The following is a 24,023-nucleotide window of genomic DNA, read 5'->3' on the forward strand; positions in this document are numbered from 1 at the left end:
CTCGTGCGCTTACAAACAAATACGAGTAGGTCTTCCAGGTCACTGTAATATTTCCAATGCAAAAAAAAAAGGAATTACTTTTTCGAAACCCTGTAGTTGTCTCCAATCAATTGTCATGCGTACGTTCGAAATTTGGGTCAAAGGTGCCTACAACCTTCTTCTGTAATAGTACGAGAGCGTCGCGCACTACGACATGACCATCGGACTCAGATAACCTTCAAATAGCAAGCTGTCGACAGATTCGGAAAAAAGGTCACAGCTCCGAAAATAATGTGAGGTGTAAGGAGAGTTAATAATGCCGCACTGGCACCAAATTTCACCACAATTCTACCCAACGCCATCGTGGACGTGGCATACCGTGAGAAGATCGTCTCACCTCATATTATTTACATTTCACCTCTTCTTTTGACGCCTCTCTGATGGAGGTCAGAACCGTGACACCCATCGTTGAAATCACGCGCTTTTCTTAAAAGTGACAGGGGAAAACATTTCAGGCGCACCACCACACACGAAAAAACCTCAGGAGTCGGCGTAAAGAACGCCAATGAAGTCACACCTTCGCTTGGGGCGTTGATTCCCATACATTTCACGGTCAAAAACCACAGTTCGCAGAGCGGTGATCACCAGGACGAAATTCTTGACGACGTCCGACGCTGCTGATATCCCCCTCCCCCTAATCTACAGGCATTTTGAGGCTGCAAATATTATGAAGGTGATCTGACCCCTATGGAGTGTAGTGCGGTTGCAGCTCTTGCCTTTGGCTTGCGGAGTGGATCCACTAGGGACCGTTGAAAACCATTTCACGAAATCTGAACGTGATCCAGGGCAGCAAAGTGTGTTTATGCTTTTTCAGCCCTCCAGTTTTGCGCCCTCCCGTTTCGTGATCACGGAGGGCTGCAACATTGATACATGAGTGCACAAGACGGCAAAGGATCCCTCTCAGACCTCACAGTTCGGCACACACCCTCACAACCACTTTCACACCTTTGTTGAGCACGTTAGTAATGTACATGACAGAGAGTTCGACACCCTTTTAACTGAGTGGTGCTCTAGCGCCTGAGATCTGGCAACCCCTTTGATACCTCTTGTGTGGGGCTGCCTGTCCTCAGGTGCTAGAGAGGTAGTAATATTTTCAGTTCTTTGTTTGGGAGGTCTATGGCTTTCAGTTCTTTTCTTAAGAATTTGCAAATAATGGCAGCAGATAAACAGTTGATGCAACGTAGTAGAGTGGCTTAATAAACTTGTGCATGATAAACAAAATTCTATGCTTTAATAGGAAAAAATCCTTTACTAATTCAGCTCGGTTTTCCACCTTGTAGTTTCTAAAATTGTGACCGTCAGTTGCTGAATTGTGTAGTGACTAATATTATTAAAATTTCTCAACAGAAAATCACTTCCGACAAAAGTGGCACAGCCGTGCTCATAAACAATCTGAGATGGCGTTTAGAAATTAAGGTAAAAGAAATAAACGAAAAACAAATGAACAGCAATTCGAAAGTGATTGCCCATTAGAAGTCTTTGCTGTATGAATGACATACAGCTTTTTTGGTCAGCTGACGCCAGGTGAGACTAAGTTTCAGGAATGAATTGTGTCAACTCCTCTACGTTTGGTTAGCCAATGCCTCACACCCTACACCGCTTTTATAACGCCAGAAGCATCGTCAAAGTGTGTGATATGCTTTGTGAAGCATCACATTCATCCTTCAGCCGTCCATGAACGCAAATTGGAGTTTCATCTTCGAAATCCCACCTCATTTGCCTAATCGGCCATTTTATGTATCTTTTTCTCCTGAGGGGAGAAGCATTATGATGTCTTTGACATATACAGAAGATGAGCAGAACATTTCCAGCGAAGCTAGAAACTTATTACATCGTTACAGTTTGTTCTATAGCCGTTACAACATGATGGGTGGTACTGTTTAACCACCCCATCATGTTTAAAGTGGGCAGCACGGGAAAGATTTATTTTAACTTACAATATAAAATTTAGTAAACAAACAAATCCTACCACACTAAAGGACTACTGTTGCTCAATCTTCGTAAACATCAGACTATACCTCATTGAACACTTCATGTGACGAGAGACCCTAGGAATCAGGCAGCTATCATGCAAGGAACCAATCAGCAGTTCTTTTCCTTGTTAGATCGGGACGACAGCGACTTACCTGTAACAGAGAAGAAAAGGAGTAATGAGTACACGATTTTTTGCGAAATAATATACATTACGAATAGTAGTAAAATTGCTACATGTAGGAAGTATCGTACAACAGGCTGCAGTTTTTAACATATGTTCTACTAACAAAGCTCACAACTGTGCTCTTACAATTTTATGAGTTGTGGGCTTAAAATTTAATCAGCTTTGCGCGACATCAGTTAACCCAGTCCCAACCAACTTTTTTCCAAGTGAAAGGCATTAATGTATGGATATTTTAAATATCTGAACTGCGGTGTCTTAGAGGTGAACTGAGGTGTCTTAGAGGGACTCATTGCTGTTTTGGTTTATGGGGCATTCAATGCCGTGGTTATCAGTACCTGTACAAGTTCGCAATTTTTCACTGTTCTATCTCGCCATTTCCTGAATAATGATGAAATGGTGAGGACAATACAGACTCCCCTGGCGGAGAAAACCCCCCGATTCGACTGCGAATCGAACCTGGGACCCCGTGATCCGCCGTCCTTAGAGTACGGTTCAATCATCAGAGGGGTGTCAACAGAGTCGAAAGTTGTCAAGAACGTCGTCCTGTTGCTCATCGAACAGTGAAATGTTGTTTCGACCGTGAATTTATGGGAATCAATGCCCCATGCGAAGGGGCATTTTACTGACAACCCTTATGCCACCTCCTGAGGCATTCTCGTGCCGATCCTAGGCATCATTGTGTCTGTTTTACTCGGCCAGCCATAAGAAATGCGCTTTATTTCAAAGCTGAGTGCTCGCTGGAGTGGCTGAGCGGTTCTAGGCGCTTCAGTCTGGAACTGCGCTACCGCTACGGTTGCAGGTTCGAATCCTGCCTCGGGCATGGATGTGTGTGATGTCCTTAGGTTAGTTAAGTTTAAGTAGTTCTAAATTCTAGGCGACTGATGACGTCAGATGTTGAGTCCCATAGTGCTCAGAGCTATTTGGACCATTTTTGAAAGCTGAGTGTCGCGATTCTGGCCTCCATCACAGAGGCATCAAGGGGCGAAATGTAGGTAATATGGGGGTGACGAATTTCCATTGTAGCAGCACCACCGTTTGACAGGAAAGTTAGATTTGGTGCAGTATTTCTGAGCACATAAGCTACAGCCAGGCGCGGGCCATGCTGACCAGCAGTTGCGAAAGTAGAATAGAGGCCACAGGGCCGTCGAACCGCTGAAAAGAGTAAACGCTGCGGTAGTTTGCATGGTGCAAGTTCCAGGCAGAAGGGGCCTGCTGGCGGAACCTAGGTGTTATGAGTATGTGACTCAGAGAGGCGCGTTACTAAACACAGGCGCACAGCCGCGTATAAATAGGTGCCAGTTTTCTAACAAGGGGGATTCAAGTGTGGCAGCTCTCCTGGATGGCGGGGCGTGTCCCACCACTGGCTACACACAGCAGGCAGATGGGGTGCCAGCGTTACAGTCCACGGCGGGTCGCTGGTTCGACCCTCTGAGGCAAACGCGAGGTCCGTAGCCAGCCAGCGATGGGCCACTCGACGGCTCGCTACCGTGGCCTGTCTTGTTGGCTCCCTACACACGCCAGAGGCATCCCAAGACGAGGGCCGCAGATTTGGCTGTCGGACTGCCGGCGCCTGTTGTCCCCTGTGATCTTAACCATGATGGAGAAGTAGCACGCAGCAGGACGCGGCGCTGAGGAGACGGGGACGAAGGCCACTGAGTCGGTTGCCGGCGTATCCTGACGTCGTCAAAACTCCGCAGCTTTACACGGCCGGCACGCGGCAGTACGTTGCATGGGTCGCTGAGGTAGCCCTTCCGCGCCAGGCTGTTTTGCAGACAGCGAAATGGTGTACTCAGCATCGCAGGATCCTGTATCGCAAACAGATAGGAATGCGGCACTGTAGCTGGGAATAATAAAACACTTGAAGATAACGGCGCATCCTGACAGTTTCCATCCACGTTCAATATGAAACGTCCCCTTAGAACAATTACACATGACTGTGCTTAAACTGACACACAATATTTTTAGCGCAACGCAATCTGACTTTCAAAAATCCCTACAAAGCAATGGCCCTTACTAACATTAACCTATACCTTTCACAAATCACTTACCTCACCAAAAATCTTCGTTACTCGAACTACTGCAATACAGCGAGCGCCACTACTGCCAGCTAAATAAAAGATTCAAACTACTGAAGGCACTAACTACTAATAGGCATAGTTAGCAAATGAAAGTCTTAGATAGAGAACAAACAATGTATTTACCTCAATAGTGTTCAAACGTCATAACGTATATAGCAGTTCATGACATCCAGTCTTACAAATTTCAAAACCCCACCATCTCTCCCCCCACATCCACCACTCCTGGCGGCTCACCTCCAACTGCCCAACGCTATGAGCTATTAACATCCAGCTGCCCAACACTACAATGGAAGACAACAATGAAAACTAGCCACAGACTGCACACAGCACAGCCAGTGATTTTCGTACAGAGCGCTATGTGGCGTTACCAATAAGAAAACCTAAACAGCCTACTTACATAGCCCCCATGCCCAACACAAAAAATTTTACAAATTTTTTTGGGCACTGGCCAATACATATTTGTTAAAATTTTTTTCACAATTACAATAACAAAGAAATCAAATGCACACACTTATTGATACAATGTTGGTCAAAAGCTAAAATTTTCTCACAGTCCATAAAGACAGTCCTTATCATCCATCACAGTAAAATTGCAGTGTTTTTTTTTTTTTCAAAGTCTGAGCAGTAAAAGAAAAAGCACACGGAAGTAGTGGATTTCCATGCAATCTTGAAGAAGTAGTGTTGTCCTTCCAACGGAAAGACAGTGCTGACTCTTGACATGCAGACAGGTATTGGTCCATAACAGAGCAAACCCACAGCAGAGTCAGTCGAAATTTTGAAGAGTATCGGTAGGTAGGTCATCACAGAGCAGACCCACTGTAGTCCTGGTAGAGATTATGGTATTGGTGGGCTACCAGAGGTGCAGACCCACTGCAGTCCTTGTAGAAATAATGGTATTGGTGGATCATCAAAGATGCAGACCCACTGTAGTCCTTGTAGAGACAGCCAGCAACCATCTGTTGCGACTGTGCAGGTGCACAATCACCATCAAAGAGTCTTGCGGACAATATAGCAAGTCCATAAACCACCACTTGTGCACTCACAAAAAAATGTATTTTTTAATTGTCCTTAGAATCAGCAATGCTGTTATCCAGTCCCTTGCTGAATTATTAACACATGTGCAAACACTATGAGTCCCTACTTCTCACATATTGTCCATATACTATGACCAACAGAAATGTGTGCAGTGAAATGTAACTTACAAGTTACTTGATTTGATGAACTGGTATCAATTACAATTTTATAACATAAGAATACAATAACAAAGGTACAAAATACATAATTAAAAACATAATAATACAGATAACATTTGTAGTAATACGGGCTTTACAAAAGAATAGAAATAAACATATACATCAGTGTTACATGAATTATGACGTAAGTAAATACATAAAAGATCAGAATAATTATTGAAACATCAACTTCACACATGAGCATTAAAACAGAACAGAATTAATAATGTCTAACATCTTTACAAAGTAAATAACATATTATTAATGCAAATTATATTTGAGGATAACAGTATTCCTCATCATAGTTCATGTAGCTGAGTATTAGAAAAATTCTACAACATAAGTCTTATCAGATAAACATATAAAGACAGGAAGAACATAAATACACAAGGGTACACAAACACATAGTGGGATAACACAAAAGGAAAGGACAGGGTTTGTTTTCAGTGTAACATTTGGTACTGCAGTCCAACCCAAAACTACATTCCATAGATCTTTCGTCTTATTTCAACCTTTGCTTCCACCAAAAAAATCCTATCCAAGCATGCTTTCTGTATTTATTTCATATATTTCTTACCTCATTATTTATTTCCAAGAAAATCCTACCTATACCTGCTTTCTGTACTTTTTTCGTATAACTTCTCAATGCATTTCTTCCAATTCATCGCATCTCATTCTCTTATATAGTCTACCCCCTCTTAAGGTAACTTAAATCAACTGAGCTCAGATGCTAAACTAAGGGACGAGGCAATGCAGCAGCCCAAAACAATTAACATAAACATCAATGACAAAAATTTCAAACTGGCAAAGCAATTGCAATATTACAACTAATATAAGGCACTGTGCAGCAAACAAGAAAAATAAATCCGTAGTAAAACTGGCTTAACAGCGTAATACAAAGTCAAATTCAGTAACATTATGCCTGGCAAACAGCAGCAGCAAATGCTATAACTTATATCTAAAAATGACAAAGCTCAAGCAGAAAAAATATTACAGTAAAAATGGCCATGTTTAATACCCATGTCACATCTTAACACTAGAGTGATGCATCACTGTAACTTGCTCTAGCAAACAAGTTACCAAGTCACTGACAAAAATTATGTATGCAATTCCTGTGAAGTGGAAATGTCTTTTTGTGCTCCCTCATTTTTATTTTGAATAGATTATAAAGTTATTATTGACTGGATCTGTAGGTATAAAATAACTATATTAGTACATCTATTAAATTTTATTTTAACCAATGTTGCAGTGCAGCTAGGAACTAGATATTAAACAAAATAGGCAAAGCAAGGCGTGAAACGTCATTCACTAGCCATATGGCATTTCATAATGCAGTAAACAATCTTTCAACTAGCAAGACAATAGAAACAAAATGTTTCTCATCATTTCATTTCAGTAAATATCATAAATTAAGAACTCTACAGTGTAATCATGTTTTCAAGTTTGAGGGTGTCGTATTTACGATGTTTTCTACAAAGGAATGTCAATAGCGAGGATAATGGCCTCTTTTTTTTCTCCACCTGTGCCTCTGAAAGGCAACACTAATGGCTTTTTTCCAGGCATCTGTCGCACAGCTGGGTGCCCACGACGCATTACGTGAAGGTGGTCACTTGACTTTCTTACCGAAATATTTACCACAGCAGTTTCCGCTACAGTGACAGCCTCATATAAAAATATTTCACAGGTCAAGAATTTGTGTTACAAATCTGTAGAAACAAAATCCTATTGATATAACAGTGTCCAAAAAAATTTCGTCGGCATTGTAATACATTTACACATTTACATACATTTCATAACTCTTAAAGTACGATTCTTGGTTTCCAACAACCTTTTTCACAAACCAGAGTCCCTAACCACTACTCATTATTCCTTATTTTATTAGTCAACACTTCTTCAATATTTCATCATAACAGATATGTAGCATAATCAAATAATTCATATAGCATTAGCTAATTGATCAGAAACATACCGCAACAGCATAATACACATAGTCATCATAATAATAACATCATAACACCTCAGTCAACTCTCAAAATCGTCGTAGCTTCCTCCAATAATTTCTAAACCTAAAAAAAAATTCTCTGCTCATGTCAAAAGTGTCATCTGCCTCAAACATACTTTAAAAATCGTGATCCCATACCAAATATATCATTCAAAGCTCTCATAATATCACAATGGGTCTGAAAAAAATATGAACAGTTCACAAAGTACAGACAAAATACAATTTCGTAAGTGTGAGGTTATCCAACGGTGTAATTACATAAACATCTGTCACTGCCATATCAAAAAAGTTTGTCTTTCTCAGTTAAATGATCAGATAGCTGTGTAATTATGTGTTAGAGAAATATGGTACCGATGTGTAAAGTTGTGTAAGCAAATACCATATTAGCTAGGGCTCCTTGTGCTTGCCAAACACATGATACACAAAGTAAGCATGTACCCCCCTGAGGATTAATGTAATTATACCCTCAGGTGCTACAGATTACAGCAATGGAATGAAATGTATCACGGAAAACCTTTGTATCATTATACTTCAAATATCTTTAAAAATAAATGTTTTAAGTATAAAATTAATCACTCAAATACGTGTACTGTAGCACTAAACTGTGCGTCATGTTGTAAGATAATCTCTGTGGAAGTCTCGTAGTTATCGTCCTCCGAAAGCTAAGTTCTGCAGAAGTCAATGTACTTACCTCATGATAAACAAAAGTGAAATGCTTTGCGTATAGATATCTTAGTTATTACGCTTATTGTTGTGATGAAGAAAGTACTGTGCTGTAACATATTGTTGTGCTACAGAAAAGGCTGTCTCCTTGTAGCTATACCACAAAAGTTACTACTAAAACATGTTTTACTTTCCAGAATAATTCAGAAAAACTGTGCAGATATAAAACAGATACACTGCAAAAGCAACATTGTAAATTGTCACTCATTAGTAACGTCGTGATATAATCGTGTAGCTGTCACATAAACTAACGACTGTGTCATCTGGTATCTCACAGAAAGTACTTTAAATACAGAATGTATCTTCAAGTAAACCAAAACGTTGCATTAAAATCTCATTAGCAGTACCAGTATATGTCCTAAGTATGTAAGCTTGATAGTCGTTACGTAATCGTGCAACTAACAAGCAAGAATGTACAAATACAACACTGTGTCGTCTGTTCACTATAACAATGCATTTGTAATATCTGTTTAAAAATGTTCCCTAGGTTCTAGACTGGATATTTAACTTCAAACATTGTTGCATGTTAACAGCTTCTTAAGTCTGACAAAGCATACTAGAAATGTGAAGTGAAAAGTTTTATGGCAAAGACAAAGTTAAAAAGCAGATCATCTTTCAATAAACGGTTTTACATGTGAAATGTGGTGTAAACCTTTACTCTTCCTAGTACGCAGAGTTTCAACTTCAACGCAATTATCATGTGGTATACGTCAGATTCTGTAAGGTCCATTGTAAACTAGAAAGAATTTGTGACTTAAGTGTTTCTTCTTATGTGACAATGAATGAGCTTTAATGAGAACTTTCTGACCAATATATAATTTCATTGCATTTGCTTTGTCGTATAGTTTTCTCCTTTTGTCAGCTGCAGATTTTATATTTTTAATAGCTAAATCAATTATGTCTTTGTGTCGAAGTTTACGTGTATTCGGAAAAGGTACAACCTCTCTGATTCTGTTCGGTGGTTCTTCATTCTTTAGTACAAGAGTAGGTGATAAAGCAGTGGAGTCGTGAGGCATTTCATTCAGCACGTTTTGAAATAAGTGTAAATAGCTGTCCCAATGCTGATGCTTTCTGTGACAATAAAGTCTGCAAAGCTTATTGATTTCTTTCATAATCCGTTCAGACGGGTTACAATGTGGTGAGTACAATGAAATAAAAACAGATTTGATTTTATGATTCCGAAGCATGCGTGACCAAACACCAGATCTGAATTGCGGTCCGTTATCTGAAATGACTTTACTAACGTGTCCAACGTCACGTAAGAAATTTTTAACAAAGGCGTTGGATACAGACCGTCCAGTGGCTTTACGTAACGGAGTGAAAAAAACAACTTTTGAAGTAAGTTCAACAGCGACTAGAACGTACGAAAATCCATTCGATGTTCTGACAAGGGGTCCCAAGAGATCAACAGCAGCAAATTCTTTTAATTTAGAAGGAATGATAGGAAACAACAGAGCACGATGTGAGATAGTAGATGGTTTCGCCTTTTGACAAAGTTTACAAATAGACGAGACTCTTCGAATTCTCTTTTCCGTATTGTTAAAATAACAAGTCGTTCGAAGAATATGATAACATTTTCGTGGACCAAAATGTGCGTAGCTGAAATGAATGTACCAAATGAGCTTATTAACAAAATCGTCGGGAATGCAAAGTACCCATAGCTTGTCATCAACAGTGCAGCGTTTGAACAGTATGTTGTTTCTAACCAAATAACAATTTCGAATCTGAGTGTGCGGCTTTTCATGCCATTTACTTTCGATGTCTTTCCAAATCGGATCTTTACCGGGTCATGAGCAATGTTCTTAAGGGATGTGGTGATGAAGTTTTCAAAGGCGACTTTCTGAATGTAAAGAATACTGAAATTTTTCTCGAGGTTGCCTTCTGTGTTACTTTTCTCAAGCCCAGCCGGTGCGCGTGACAGTGCGTCCGCAACAATGTTCTCCTTGCAGGGAATGTAGACTATTGTGAAGCGGAATTCTTGCAGAAACAATGCCCAACGTTTTAACGTGTCATGATTTAATTTTGAAGACATAAGAAATTGTAATGCACGATGATCACTGTATACTTTTACGTGCTTACCAGAAAGAAAGAAACGGAATTTGTTAAATGCCCAAACGATAGCTAAAGTTTCTAATTCAGTAACGGAATAATTTTTTTCAGATTTTGTTAGCACTCGGCTAGCAAAAGCAATGGTTTTCTGAACAGTAGTGTCATTTTCTATGGCCTCTTGAAATAAGTGGGCACCAAGACCGACTTTAGAAGAATCCGTGCTAAGGCAAAAATCTTGTGAGAGATCTGGATGAGCTAGTATTGGCGCGTTAAGTAGCGCGCGATTCTTTCAAAGAATTGAATTCCAACTGTGCTTGTTCGTCCCAGTTCCAAATAGTATTTTTTCCTGTGAGAGGACAAAGTTTTGGTGTAACTAGAATTTGCATATTCAGAAAACGACGGTAAAAATTTACGAGACCTAGAAAACTGCGGACTTGTCTTTTTGTGGATGGAACTGGAATGGCTCTGATTGCTTCTAACTTTTCAAGATCCGGCTGAATGCCTTCAGAACAAATAATATGTCCCAAAAACTTCACCTTTGTCCTACCGAATTCAGACTTTTCCAAGTTAACTGTAATTCCAGATTCTGCAAAAATATGTAACAAACTGTTGAGGATGCGATATGTTGTTCCCATGAGGCTTCTGCTATTAGAATATCATCCACATATAAGGTGATGTGATGTTTTAAGAAATCAGGTAATATGGAATTTAGCCCGCGAATGAATGCTGCCGAAGAAATGTTCAAACCAAAAGGAAGTTTCCGAAATTGATAACAAACGCCGAAACAAAGAAAAGCTGTGTATTTTCTACATTCTGGATGAAGTTCGATCTGATAAAAGCTGGATCTGAGATCAATAGAAGACAACACTTTTACACCATTACAATTTTGAAGAAGTTCTTCCATCGTCTGCGGCCTGTCTGTTTCAGGAATGATGATAGTATTGATTTGTCTCGAATCTAAGACAAGCCTGATCGATCCACTTTTCTTCTCAACAATATGTAATGGATTGTTGTATGAACTTACTGAAGGCTCAATAATGCCCTCATTAAGCATAGATTGTATTTCTGTTCTAACACGGTCCCTATAATGTGCTGGAATTACGTATGGTCTAACACAAAATTTAGTATGCTCACGAACAAGAAATTGGTATTGAAATCCCTTGATTGTTCCTGTTTTGTGAGTAAAAACTGTGGAATGTGCTTGTAAAATCTCAAAAAGGTCTTGCCTATCAGTGTCATTACAATTCTCAATTGTTCGAATTTTATTCTGAATTAACTCATTAGTATCAAATATGTTGTCGATATCATCCCTGTCAGTACTTGCAGAATGATTGTTAGTGTCTAGTTCCGTAGAAAATTCCGAACTGTTCTCTAACAGAAGGTAAAGCTGATTAATTTCCTCGTCATGGTTTGAGAGCCAATCTTCAAATTTCAAAGCTATTGACTTTCCTTCTTTCTCTAAACTTATTTCAGCATCGTGAAAGTTTAAGATTGCTTTGTATTCATTCAAAAAGTCTACTCCCATTATAATTTCCGTCGACAATAATGGAACAATAAGAAAGTTCATAGAGAAGCTGTGGTTTTGGCAAAAGAATTCTAAGTTGGTTTGTTGGCGTACATCTACACTTTTTCCAATGATTGCACCTTGTAATTTAATCTTACGTAACGGAAGTGTGGGGCAATCGTTCGATTTGTTGCATTTGCTAAAGGCTGTTTCACTAATTACTGAAATGGGACTGCCAGAGTCAAGTACTGCAGTAAATTTTACGTCATTTACTGTGATGTGAATCACAGAATATGCAATGTTGTTATGTTTTACGTCGTGTTCCTGGAGTAAGATGTCCCTAATGTCTTTTATTTTTACGTAATTACTAGCTACGGCAGCTGTGTCGTCAGTTTCATACGTACGTTTTGTGGCTGCCAGCGGTATGAGTCATTGCCTATTGTCTCTTTGTTGGCGCGCGTCGTTATTGGGATTTGGAGACCTAACTTCTACAAATTCACCTTGTCGGGACGGTCCTGCTCTGTTTGAATACCGCCAGTTCTGATGCAATTCAGGTCTGTCGTTCCGATCATATCGTCTGTCGTCATGTCGGTAGATTCCACAGTTTCTTTCTTGTTGGTCACGTGGTGGAGAATTTCTCTCTGAATCGTAACTGCGCGCTGGACCGTTGAGTTTTGTCTCTGTGATAGTCATTACCACGGAGAGGTGATCTTTCCCTGTAATTATTACTACTCTGCCAACGGTTGTCATACGGGTGGTCTCTGTTTTGGTCACGATTTGTGTTGTGAGAATAGCCTTGCCGCGTCCAGTTCTTATTTCTTTCATCGCGGAATTGCGACGGATGTGACCTGTAATTGTTGTGTTCCTGTTTTCGCGTTCCGCGATTGTCAGTACCAATTTCTAATTCTTGTAAGATTCCCTGAAAAGCTTCAATGTCGTCTTTGCAACGTCCTGCCAAAATAATATGTCGTAAATGTTCAGGCAATTTGATTAAGCAAATGCGGATGAGTTCTGAGGGGGTGTATGGGTTTGACAGGTACTGATTCTTGTGCAACATGTCTTCAAAATATTTCACAAGACTGGAAAATTCAGATTGTTCGAAATGTTTCATCATTATGATGCCATGTTTTACTCGGTCTTGTGTGGCTTGAGACCAATATGCTGAGAGGAAGGCATGGTAAAATTCTCCTTCACTGTGGCAATCGTGAACGACCGATCACATTCTTACAGCTGGTTCATTCTCTAAGTAGCCACACAAAAATTCTAATCTGTGTTCTAATGACCAATTGGGAGGAAAACAATGAGAGAATTGATGAAGCCACGCTTGTGGATGAATGTCGTTGCCAGAATTCTTAAATGTTTTGAATTTACGTGTAGTAATGAATAGCTTATAGTCAAAATCATCATGTCGGCGAGTCGCATGTCGGTAATTGTCACGTCATTTCGGCGGTTCCATCTCAAAATTCGGTGTACCTTGCCAATTTCTTTCATAATTTCCGAAGTGCCCTGTGTTATTATTTTGTGGCTGTTCTGTATTTCTATGTCCCTCTTCCCGTATTGGAGCGCGAATGTCCTCTGAAATACGTAATTCTTGTATTACCTGTGTCAGCTGATCTTGTACTTCCCGGATTTCTCTTTGGTGTTGCGTATTAATTTGATTCTGATTCTGTTTTAATTTCCTAATTTGTTCACACTCTTCTGTGTCATTAAAGACTACCGGTTTTGTGTCATTCAGATTATCATCTACCTTCGTAGATAAATTATTTAGCTGATCCTAAAGTTCAACTACTTTCTCTGATAATGAACTAATTTCCTCCATGTGTCCTTCTGAACCAATTTTCAGAGTATCTACTGTGTCCTTTAAGTTTTCTTGAGTTTTTGCAAGTTGCGTAACCGAATCGGTAGTTGCAACTGAGTCAATTTTAGCTTGCAAGGTCTCATGATTTTCATGAACAATAGTTGGCAGTTCTTTTATGGCTGCTCCGTGATTCTGTAATGCATTTTCATGCCGCGAAAAAATAAGTTGAAAATGCTCACAAATCTGTGTTTTTACGTCATTACAGACTTTTTGACATTTCGATTCAATGTTATGTAACTCAGTAGTTAAATCTTCACGTGTTTGTTCAAGTGTGGTGTATAACTTTTGAAGCTTTTGCTGTGTTTGTCTCTGATTTTGTTCCATTGTGTCTAACTTTTGAAGCTTTTGCTGTGTTTGTCTCTGATTTTGTTCCATCGTGTCTAACTTTTGAAGATTTTGTTCCATTGTGTCTAACTTTTGAAGATTTTGTTCCATTATGCCTAACTTTTGAAGCTTTTGTCCCATTTGTTGCATTAATTGTAATAACAATGCATTGGTGTCTGAAACATGTTCCTCAGTGCTATTCGGCAATGCATTTGAACTGGCAATGTTCGCAGTTTGAAAAGCAGAAAATGTGTCTTGACTTATTTGAGAAAACGGTGAGGACGCAAAACCTGAATCTACAGTATTTGCAAGATTCTGTCCTGTCATTTCGGATTCCTGAGGCAAGCTGTTGCCGACTGATTGATCGATAATGCTTCCCTGTTCACTAATTGTTTCACTGTCTACACCATTGTTTGCAGCCCGCTCCATTTCCCTATGCACAATTACCAAATTACTACTTTGAACATTAGTTAATTCATTACTCGGTGACGCTAACACAATGCTTCTTCACTGTCATTTCTCAGTTTATTTTGGAGCCTAGTATTACGTTTTTCACACGCCATTATTGTCACAATATTTCACACGATAACACAGAAAAGCACAATTTGAAGAGCAAAAATAAGAGAACACATTAACGTAGCACTGAAAATAATATCTCGTTAATTGGAAGCGCAGCTGCGAACTACTTGGTGCAAATTTACATGGATGCCACAACTGTTTTACTGTGCAACAATTAAAAAACTACAATTACAAAGGAAATTCTCTCTATAATTACGGGCTAGCAATAAACAAAAGCTACACCAATTACACAAACTACAAGAAAAAATCAGAAGATTCCAGTGAGGTATCCTCAGTTAAGGGTCGACATATGAAACGTCCCCTTAGAACAATTATACATGACTGTGCTTAAACTGACACACAGTATTTTTAGCGCAACGCAATCTGACTTTCAAAAATCCCTACAAAAGAATGGCCCTTACTAACATTAACCTATACCTTTCACAAATCACTTACCTCACCAAAAATCTTCGTTACTCGAACTACTGCAATACAGCGAGCGCCACTACTGCCAGCTAAATAAAAGATTCAAACTACTGAAGGCACTAACTACTAAAAGGCATAGTTAGCAAATGAAAGATTTTGATAGAGAACAAACAATGTATTTAGCTCAATAGTGTTCAAAAGTCATAATGTATATAGCAGTTCATGACATCCAGTCTTACAAATTTCAAAACTCCGCCATCTCTCTCCCCACATCCACCACTGCTGGCGGCTCACCTTCAACTGCCCAACGCTATGCGCTGTTAACATCCAGCTGCCCAACACTATAGTGGCAGACAACAATGCAAACTAGCCACAGACTGCACACAGCACAGCCAGTGATTTTCATATAGAGCGCTACGTGGCGTTACGAATAAGAAATCCTAAACAGCCTACTTACAAACATTTCTCTACCGCACGCCAACATCTACATTTGGCAGTGACGACTACACCATCGCGTGACACCTACAAGATGGCGCTGGGTAGAACTGTGGTGAACTTTGGCGCAAATGTGACATCATTAACCCGCCTCACATCTCACATGAACTTCTGAGCTGTGGTCTTTCTTTCATATGTGTTTGTCGTCGAGTATCAACAAAAACTCCGAATTATTTCGTGTTATGAGCTGCCGTGCTGCTGAACGGTCGTAAACGTTAGTTATAAGTAACACCAGAACTAAAGACCACAGGAAAAGCATAACTGTGCGGAACTCTTATATATAGCCTCCATGGAGAAGCTGGTAGATCGTTAGATCGTCGTGCCAAGGGTACTGGGATCATAACCCAATGGTGACAGTTTTTTTGTATTATGCATGAGTGTTGAATGGGACTATTAATACCTCCACACGTTGTAAGGTGTCAGGCAAATCCAACACCTTCCATGAAAACCCTGACATGATAAGCAAATCCAGTAGTAGGTCACAAAGCTCAGAATAAATCGTGACATTAAATTAATCAAAGTAATACGAGTAACGAGTGAGCAAATGGAATACCACAGACTAACACAAGAATGCCTAAATGCATGTCATACCTTCCCACCGTGAGACAGATGCAGTTCCGAGGGGAGAAACGAGAACAGAAGCCGAGAGCAGAACCGTGTTAAGCTAGAAGGAACTACGATAAGGGACGGACACCCACGTGGCCAGCTAACCACCAGGACAACCCCCCAGCCCATGTTAAAAGCTAGAGCCCTCCAGAAGAACAGTATAGATCCTATGGTAACACTAAAAGAGCCACACCAGCTGCAAGTTTTAGCGTGAGACTTTTTCGCGTCTCTGTTGCGTTGCAAACCTAAAAAGCATTGCCCCACCACTAAAAGTAACCGCTAGGATCAACCCTCCGCCCATGTTAAAAGCTAGAGCCCTCCAGAAAAACAGTATAGATCTTACGATAACACTAAAAGGGCCACACCAGCCGCAAGTTTTAGCGTGAGACTTTTTCGCGTCTCTTGTTGCGTTGCAAACCTAAAAAACATTGCCCCACCACGAAATGTAACTGCCAGGACCACCCCCCAGCCCAAATTAAAAGCTAGAGCCCTTCAGAAAAACAGTATAGATCTTACGATAACACTAAAAGGGCCACACCAGCCGCAAGTTTTAGCGTGAGACTTTTTCACCTCTCTGTTACGTTGCAAACTTTAAAAACATTGCCCCACCAAGAAAAGTATAACGTTTCTCATTGGATAGACAGAATTTTTGTAGGCGGAGCTTAAGGTTAACATTGAGACCCTGATTGGTCAGATGAAAACACAGCCAGATAGTTTTTCTTAAACCAACTTCGGTAATTTGTAGTAAGGAGAAGTTACAAGAGAGTTGCTTCCGAGACGGCGAGGTGAGCGGAGCTGTGCTGCCCGCCGTCCCCTGAAGTACACCGACAAGGTAATGAACGCACGCGATGCCGCAATTTTCAGCGCATAAGGCTTCACTCAGAACTGCAGAAGTCTCATCTGTTACATCCCCTTTTTGCGTAATACTAGTGTCGATCGTCAATTGAAGCCCATGGAATTCACACTTGCTACGTAAGCTAAAATCTGAAACGTGATGATTTTTCTGTTATATAATTCTTGAGAAACCACATCAGCCACTGTAATTTACGACAAGTTAGATAAGTAATTAAAGATAATTGAGGGTCACTGTAGGCCATTTTGATAGTTTTCTCTTTTGTGAAACTTAATTTAAACCCAGATTATAGATGTGATATGGCATAGGTCATCCTTCGATCCATTGTAGAACTTGGAAACCCACTCAGGGAATATTAGTTCACATTTTTGTTGAACGCAGTTGATTTTTATCATTCTGTATTAAAATATTTCCTTTTATCAATAGTGCAATTCATAAACAATCTTTTGTGTGTAGAATAAAACTTCCAATAGTAAACTCAACTACTTTTTCGACGTTATTTTACCAGCTTACTAAATATAGGAAAGCTTTGAACCCCTTCCTCTACATTTAGTTGGTATTAAGATTCTTTTACAGGGAGTGCAGTGGAGCTGACACTGAAATCATTAAGTATTTGGTTATATCATCGCTAGTCTCACTGAACTCTTCTAAAGTACTAGGTTATATCATCGCTAGTCTCACTGAACTCTTCTGAACTCTACATGTCATGTGTGGTCTGGCGTCTCCTTACCAGCAACAGGTCCCAGGTTCAAACTAGTCAATTCCCTAAAAAACACACTCAGAGCGTCGTTGCGCGAAAGTGGTAGAGAGACACAACTTAGAACAACAGACACCACGCAGAATGTTAGAGAATGGCGACACTGCCAGGATGGTAAAATACACTCCTGGAAATTGAAATAAGAACACCGTGAATTCATTGTCCCAGGAAGGGGAAACTTTATTGACACATTCCTGGTGTCAGATACATCACATGATCACACTGACAGAACCACAGGCACATAGACACAGGCAACAGAGCATGCACAATGTCGGCACTAGTACAGTGTATATCCACCTTTCGCAGCAATGCAAGCTGCTATTCTCCCATGGAGACGATCGTAGAGATGCTGGATGTAGTCCTGTGGAACGTCTTGCCATGCCATTTCCACCTGGCGCCTCAGTTGGACCAGCGTTCGTGCTGGACGTGCAGACCGCGTGAGACGACGCTTCATCCAGTCCCAAACATGCTCAATGGGGGACAGATCCGGAGATCTTGCTGGCCAGGGTAGTTGACTTACACCTTCTAGAGCACGTTGGGTCGCACGGGATACATGCGGACGTGCATTGTCCTGTTGGAACAGCAAGTTCCCTTGCCGGTCTAGGAATGGTAGAACGATGGGTTCGATGACGGTTTGGATGTACCGTGCACTATTCAGTGTCCCCTCGACGATCACCAGTGGTGTACGGCCAGTGTAGGAGATCGCTCCCCACACCATGATGCCGGGTGTTGGCCCTGTGTGCCTCGGTCGTATGCAGTCCTGATTGTGGCGCTCACCTGCACGGCGCCAAACACGCATACGATCATCATTGGCACCAAGGCAGAAGCGACTCTCATCGCTGAAGACGACACGTCTCCATTCGTCCCTCCATTCACGCCTGTCGCGATACCACTGGAGGCGGGCTGCACGATGTTGGGGCGTGAGCGGAAGACGGCGTAACGGTGTGCGGGACCGTAGCCCAGCTTCATGGAGACAGTTGCAAATGGTCCTCGCCGATACCCCAGGAGCAACAGTGTCCCTAATTTGCTGGGAAGTGGCGGTGCGGTCCCCTACGGCACTGCGTAGGATCCTACGGTCTTGGCGTGCATCCGTGCGTCGCTGCGGTCCGGTCCCAGGTCGACGGGCACGTGCACCTTCCGCCGACCACTGGCGACAACATCGATGTACTGTGGAGACCTCACGCCCCACGTGTTGAGCAATTCGGCGGTACGTCCACCCGGCCTCCCGCATGCCCACTATACGCCCTCGCTCAAAGTCCGTCAACTGCACATACGGTTCACGTCCACGCTGTCGCGGCATGCTACCAGTGTTAAAGACTGCGATGGAGCTCCGTATGCCACGGCAAACTGGCTGACACTGACGGCGGCGGTGCACAAATGCTGCGCAGCTAGCGCCATTCGACGGCCAACACCGCGGTTCCTGGTGTGTCCGCTGTGCCGTGCGTGTGATCATTGCTTGTACAGCCCTCTCGCAGTGTCCGGAGCAAGTATGGTGGGTCTGACACACCGGTGTCAATGTGTTCTTTTTTCCATTTCCAGGAGTGTATCATGATAGAAGGTCGACCACATGCCCAACTGTGACAGAAAAACATCCTGTTAAAAATTTTTTTGTAATAATTTTTTTTGAAAGGCATAAATAGTTGAAAACAATAGCTGCAGCGGTAGATAGTAAGAAAGTATTCAATAGAATGTGAGATATTCTAGCAGAGACAATAGCATAATTAAGTTATGAATTTTAATATTGTTAGAATTAAGTTTTCTCTCCAATGCAAGCGCACAGGTGGTGGATACATCGTTGACAAGTTGGTTCTGACCCAACAAGTAAGTGACTGGATTGTCAAGTCGTGTGTGCAAAAAGTTTATGAAACGCGTTAGATCGTATGAGCGCATGTTGACGCGAAGTAGGGCGCGTGAATTGCTTTTAAAACAGAAAATAAGGGGTTCGGAGAGATTAGCAGTTGCAGATCGAGACCTTGACCGAATTGATGTAGAGACCCAACATGAAGATGGACAGAGAATAGAGGACGGTACAACAGACGATGCAGTATCGCGAGAAATAGGACAGATAATGCACCATAACGAGGATAATGTACGCCAAGGCACAGAAAACCTAGGTCAGCATACGACAGAGGAGCAGGAAAGTAGAGAGACAGCCGATGAGGATTCTAACTAGCGTCTTGAATACGTAGAACCCATAGTACAAGTAATCAGAGCTCCCTCACCACACAGTACAAGGAATTCGAGCTGAAACGTGTCACCGCACAGTACAATGCAATGGGTTGCAAACCAACACTTCGGCGAAAACACAGAGCGTAGGACGTCGGAAGAAAACGCAATAGGACCCACCAATCTGGCAGAATTATTACAATTAATGACGGAAACCATGACAAGACAAAATAAAGAAATTGCGAACCAAATTAAAATTCAGAATGCAGAAACGACGAAACAAATTGCAGAAATCACGAGACAAAAGCGTGAGATTAAAGAACAAAACAAAAAAATCAGTTACACCTAAGTCATATTGAAGACATTGAGTAATGACACTCAGGACGAGATCAAAACATTACGTAACAACACCCAGGGAGAAGTCAAGACACTAGAGAAACAGATAAACGTAATTACTAGACAAGCAGCAGGTACAGCGCGTGAAATTGTTGAAAACAGTGTGTTACACAAACGTATCACAAAAGCAGCGCTGAAAAGATATGGTAACCGCATAGTCAAAATAGAAGCGCAAACGAAGCGACAATTTCAGGAATTGCGAACTGAGTTGTTGCAAACCATTCAAGAGCGTAGTGAACAGGATCTAACAAGCACTGAGTCTGCAACCACATCCGTATCTGTAACAGCACCGGAAAAACAAGCAATTAACGAAGATATTACGCATTTGCGATTCCAATCACAGGCGGAAAGTAACATACGTGAAATCAGACAGCCTGCACAGCAACAAACACGTTTCGAAATTCTTGATGAACAAACGCATCACAAACACATGCTGAACCACAAATGTATGTTCCAAGACAGTTTGGATCGTGCAATGAAGCAGCAAGGTTAGCCAGACAAGATACCGAACCAATACCTGACAATGGAAAGCCAGGTCGCGAAGAGTACAGTGCAATGCATTCAGCTACACGTTCACAACCGATGGAAGAAAATTATTGCGTACCACTCCAACGATACTACGCAAGGGTAGGCGAAAGTTACAGTGGACAATATCCAATGGATCTACCACAACCGGAAAGAACGACGGGAGAAATGATCAGAAACAAAAGTGGCGAAGAATCGCGAATTTCATATGGAACTACGACGAAGTACGACAACGATCATTTCCTCACAGTCAGAAAATTTCAACACTTTCGAGAAGGAAACTCATTACATCCACGAACTTTTATTGATCAATTCCGAGTGGGACTACCAGGACACTGGATGCTAGCACACAAATTGGACTTTATATGTGCACACATGTCACGAACAGTCGCAGAAACCATGCAAAATGTTGCAGCGGCATGCCGATCGTACGAAGATTTCGGTGAGAAGTTGCTCTCACGACATTGGTCCAGTGAAGCACAGAACAGAGTGAAGTACGAATTATTATAGAACCCATATTTTGAAAATTCAGGAGAGAAGAGTCCCGTGAAATTTTTCGAATTAATGGCAAAGAAAAATCAATGCTTAGATGGACCAACAGTGACGGAGAGTTGATTAAATTATGCACGATGAAGTTACCATTGAAATGCCAGCAATCATTAGTAGGTCGCGGAGGCAATGACGTCGAAGCCTTTAAAAGGTATTCTAATGGAACTAGAGTTCATATTTTCGGAAGATGACGCAAGAAAAAGACGAAGCGCACGTGAAAGCGAAAGCAAAAAGCAGTGGAATCCACAAGACACAGTACGAAGAAACAATAATTACGAACCACGTGATAACTTCGCACCAAGAAACGACAATAGATTTCAACAAAGAACCGTTTATGGATTTAGAAGAGAATATGGCAATAACTATAATTCACCCAGGAACGACAACAACTATTACAGAGGGAATAACGACAACCGGAACGGGTATTGGAGCACCAATAGACCGACAAATTATCAACAAAGAAACCAATGTTAACAAGCGAAGCAAGAAAAGAGAATACAGATAGAAGAGGTGGAGGTAAGACCACCAAACCCCGATAAACGTTCGAATTGACAGCTAAGCACACATGCCAAAGAGAATGACGCACCGACCCAGGACAATTGCAGCACCTTGAACAGAGAAGTAAATACCTTATCACGAGAAGAGTAGAAGGAAGAAACAAAACCGCAGGGACCAGATGAAAACGAAGACAGGAAAACAACAATATCGTGTTGGGACGAAATTAAATGGGAGAATACTGACGAGGAAGATGAATTACCAGAGGCATGCACAACGAATTAGGAGGAAAGGACGACGTAATGAGTATTGCAGAGCTATTTGAGATGGAAACCAGGGAAAGCGAATTCAGTGAGGATAATGCGCAGTCGACAGATGTTGAAAATAAGTTACTAGTGGGCACACAACCCAACGTATATAATGAAGGAAGTTATGAAGCGATAATTAGAGCATTTAGATGCGATTATGTGGAAGTAGCGACGAAGAAGGAGAAGATAGACAAGGATGAGGAGAAAGTAGAGGATGTTGAAGAAAGCGTAAATGAAGGAAGAAATAGAGAAGAGGAAATAAATATAGAGAAGTAGCAGTCGAAGCTTATCCTACAGAAAGTTCGAATTCACAAGAGAAATTCCTGAAAAGACTCATGTATGATTGAGTGGAGGATTCGTTGATGGAAGAAGAAGAAGAAGAAGAAGAAGAAGAAGAAGAAGAACAGAACCAACCCTTTCTAATTCAACCAATTGTGAAGGCCATGGTAAAGCATATCCCAGTCAATATTGTAATTGATAGCGGAAGTGAACTGACTGCGATCTCAGAAAATTTATTCATGCAGTGTAATGCCAATGAGGAATTTCCAGTTCTGAAAACATGTAAGATTAAAGTAAGAGGTCCTATTAGAAACAATGCTGTTGAAGTTACGAGACAAACAAGGTTTAATCTTTCGTGTCAAGGTCAAAAGATCGAAGCCAACTTTGTGATTATACCTAAACTAACTGTAGATTTGATTATAGGGGCAGATTTTTTAAATGAGAGACAAGTGATAATAGATATGGGGAAAGGTAGCATAACATTCGGGAATGTCACACTTCTCTTTGAGCAAAAGCTAAAATTAGAAGAAATACCAGTTATAAAAAAAATTAAGAATGACGCGAGATAAAGAGGATGAAGTATTAGAATGGTATGCATAAAAGGGAGAATCACCTCAACTCATGTTAGAAGTTCACAAAGAAATCGACGAAAAATTGCAAGAAGTTCTAGGTATTTTGGAACATAGTAAAAGAGAATTAGAGGATATTATACGAGATAATGCAGAGGTATTTTTACCTAAGACCGGCATTATTAAACACTTTCAATAAAAGTTTGAAGATTAATTTTATTACTGGTAAATAATCAGCACAATATTTCAAGATTATGTTGCAGGTAAGATCGTCAGGAGAAAGAAGAATGAAGAGAGAGGAAGGTGGGAAAAAGAAAGTAGTTTCAATAAAAATAAAAACAAAAATAACATCAATAGTACCATAGATTAAGGTGAAAGGATAAAACGTAGATACTCTAACAGCACAAAAAACTAAAATGCTATACACCAAGACACTACACATAAATAAAAAACGAATTTTAGGATTCTTGTAGAAGTTAAGACTCAAAATTTCTTAGAATTGTAACATGGAAAGGGCGCCGAAATTTGTAAAGCTTTTTAAGAAGGCATAAAACAATGTAGGTACTAGACGTATGTTAGATGATTATAAGTAAAACTTTTTGTAAGAACCATTGTAAAAACTTCAGCAAAGACCAGATGCAATGACCCACAAGTTGCAACGTTAGAAGCATCAAGAAAGAAAAGGACGTAATTAGCAAGACACGATTCCTACAAGGCAGAAACGTCGAGAGAAGGGAAAGGACAGCGAGACCAACAGAGGGCCCTTGCATCTGATGTGGGCAGTAAATCTGCCCACTAAGCGGAACCCTGCTGTGACAGAACACGGAAAGCCAAGAGGGTCTTGGGATGCCCCGACTCAGCGGAGCGACCAAAAAACGGCCCGACACGAAGACGGCTTGGGCAAGCCACCACCGTCAAAAAATATGTGTAAAAGTGACACTACCGCTATTAAACAGGACGCTGATGCACGAAACTGAAGAAAACGTCCACAATGAAGAAATGACATGCCCAAACAATTTATCAAACTGTTACTAAGAGGAGAACTTCAAAGCGACTAGTTATCAATAAATATTT

This window comes from Schistocerca piceifrons, chromosome 1 (genome assembly GCF_021461385.2).
Source record: "Schistocerca piceifrons isolate TAMUIC-IGC-003096 chromosome 1, iqSchPice1.1, whole genome shotgun sequence".
NCBI classification, from domain to species: Eukaryota; Metazoa; Arthropoda; class Insecta; order Orthoptera; family Acrididae; genus Schistocerca; species Schistocerca piceifrons.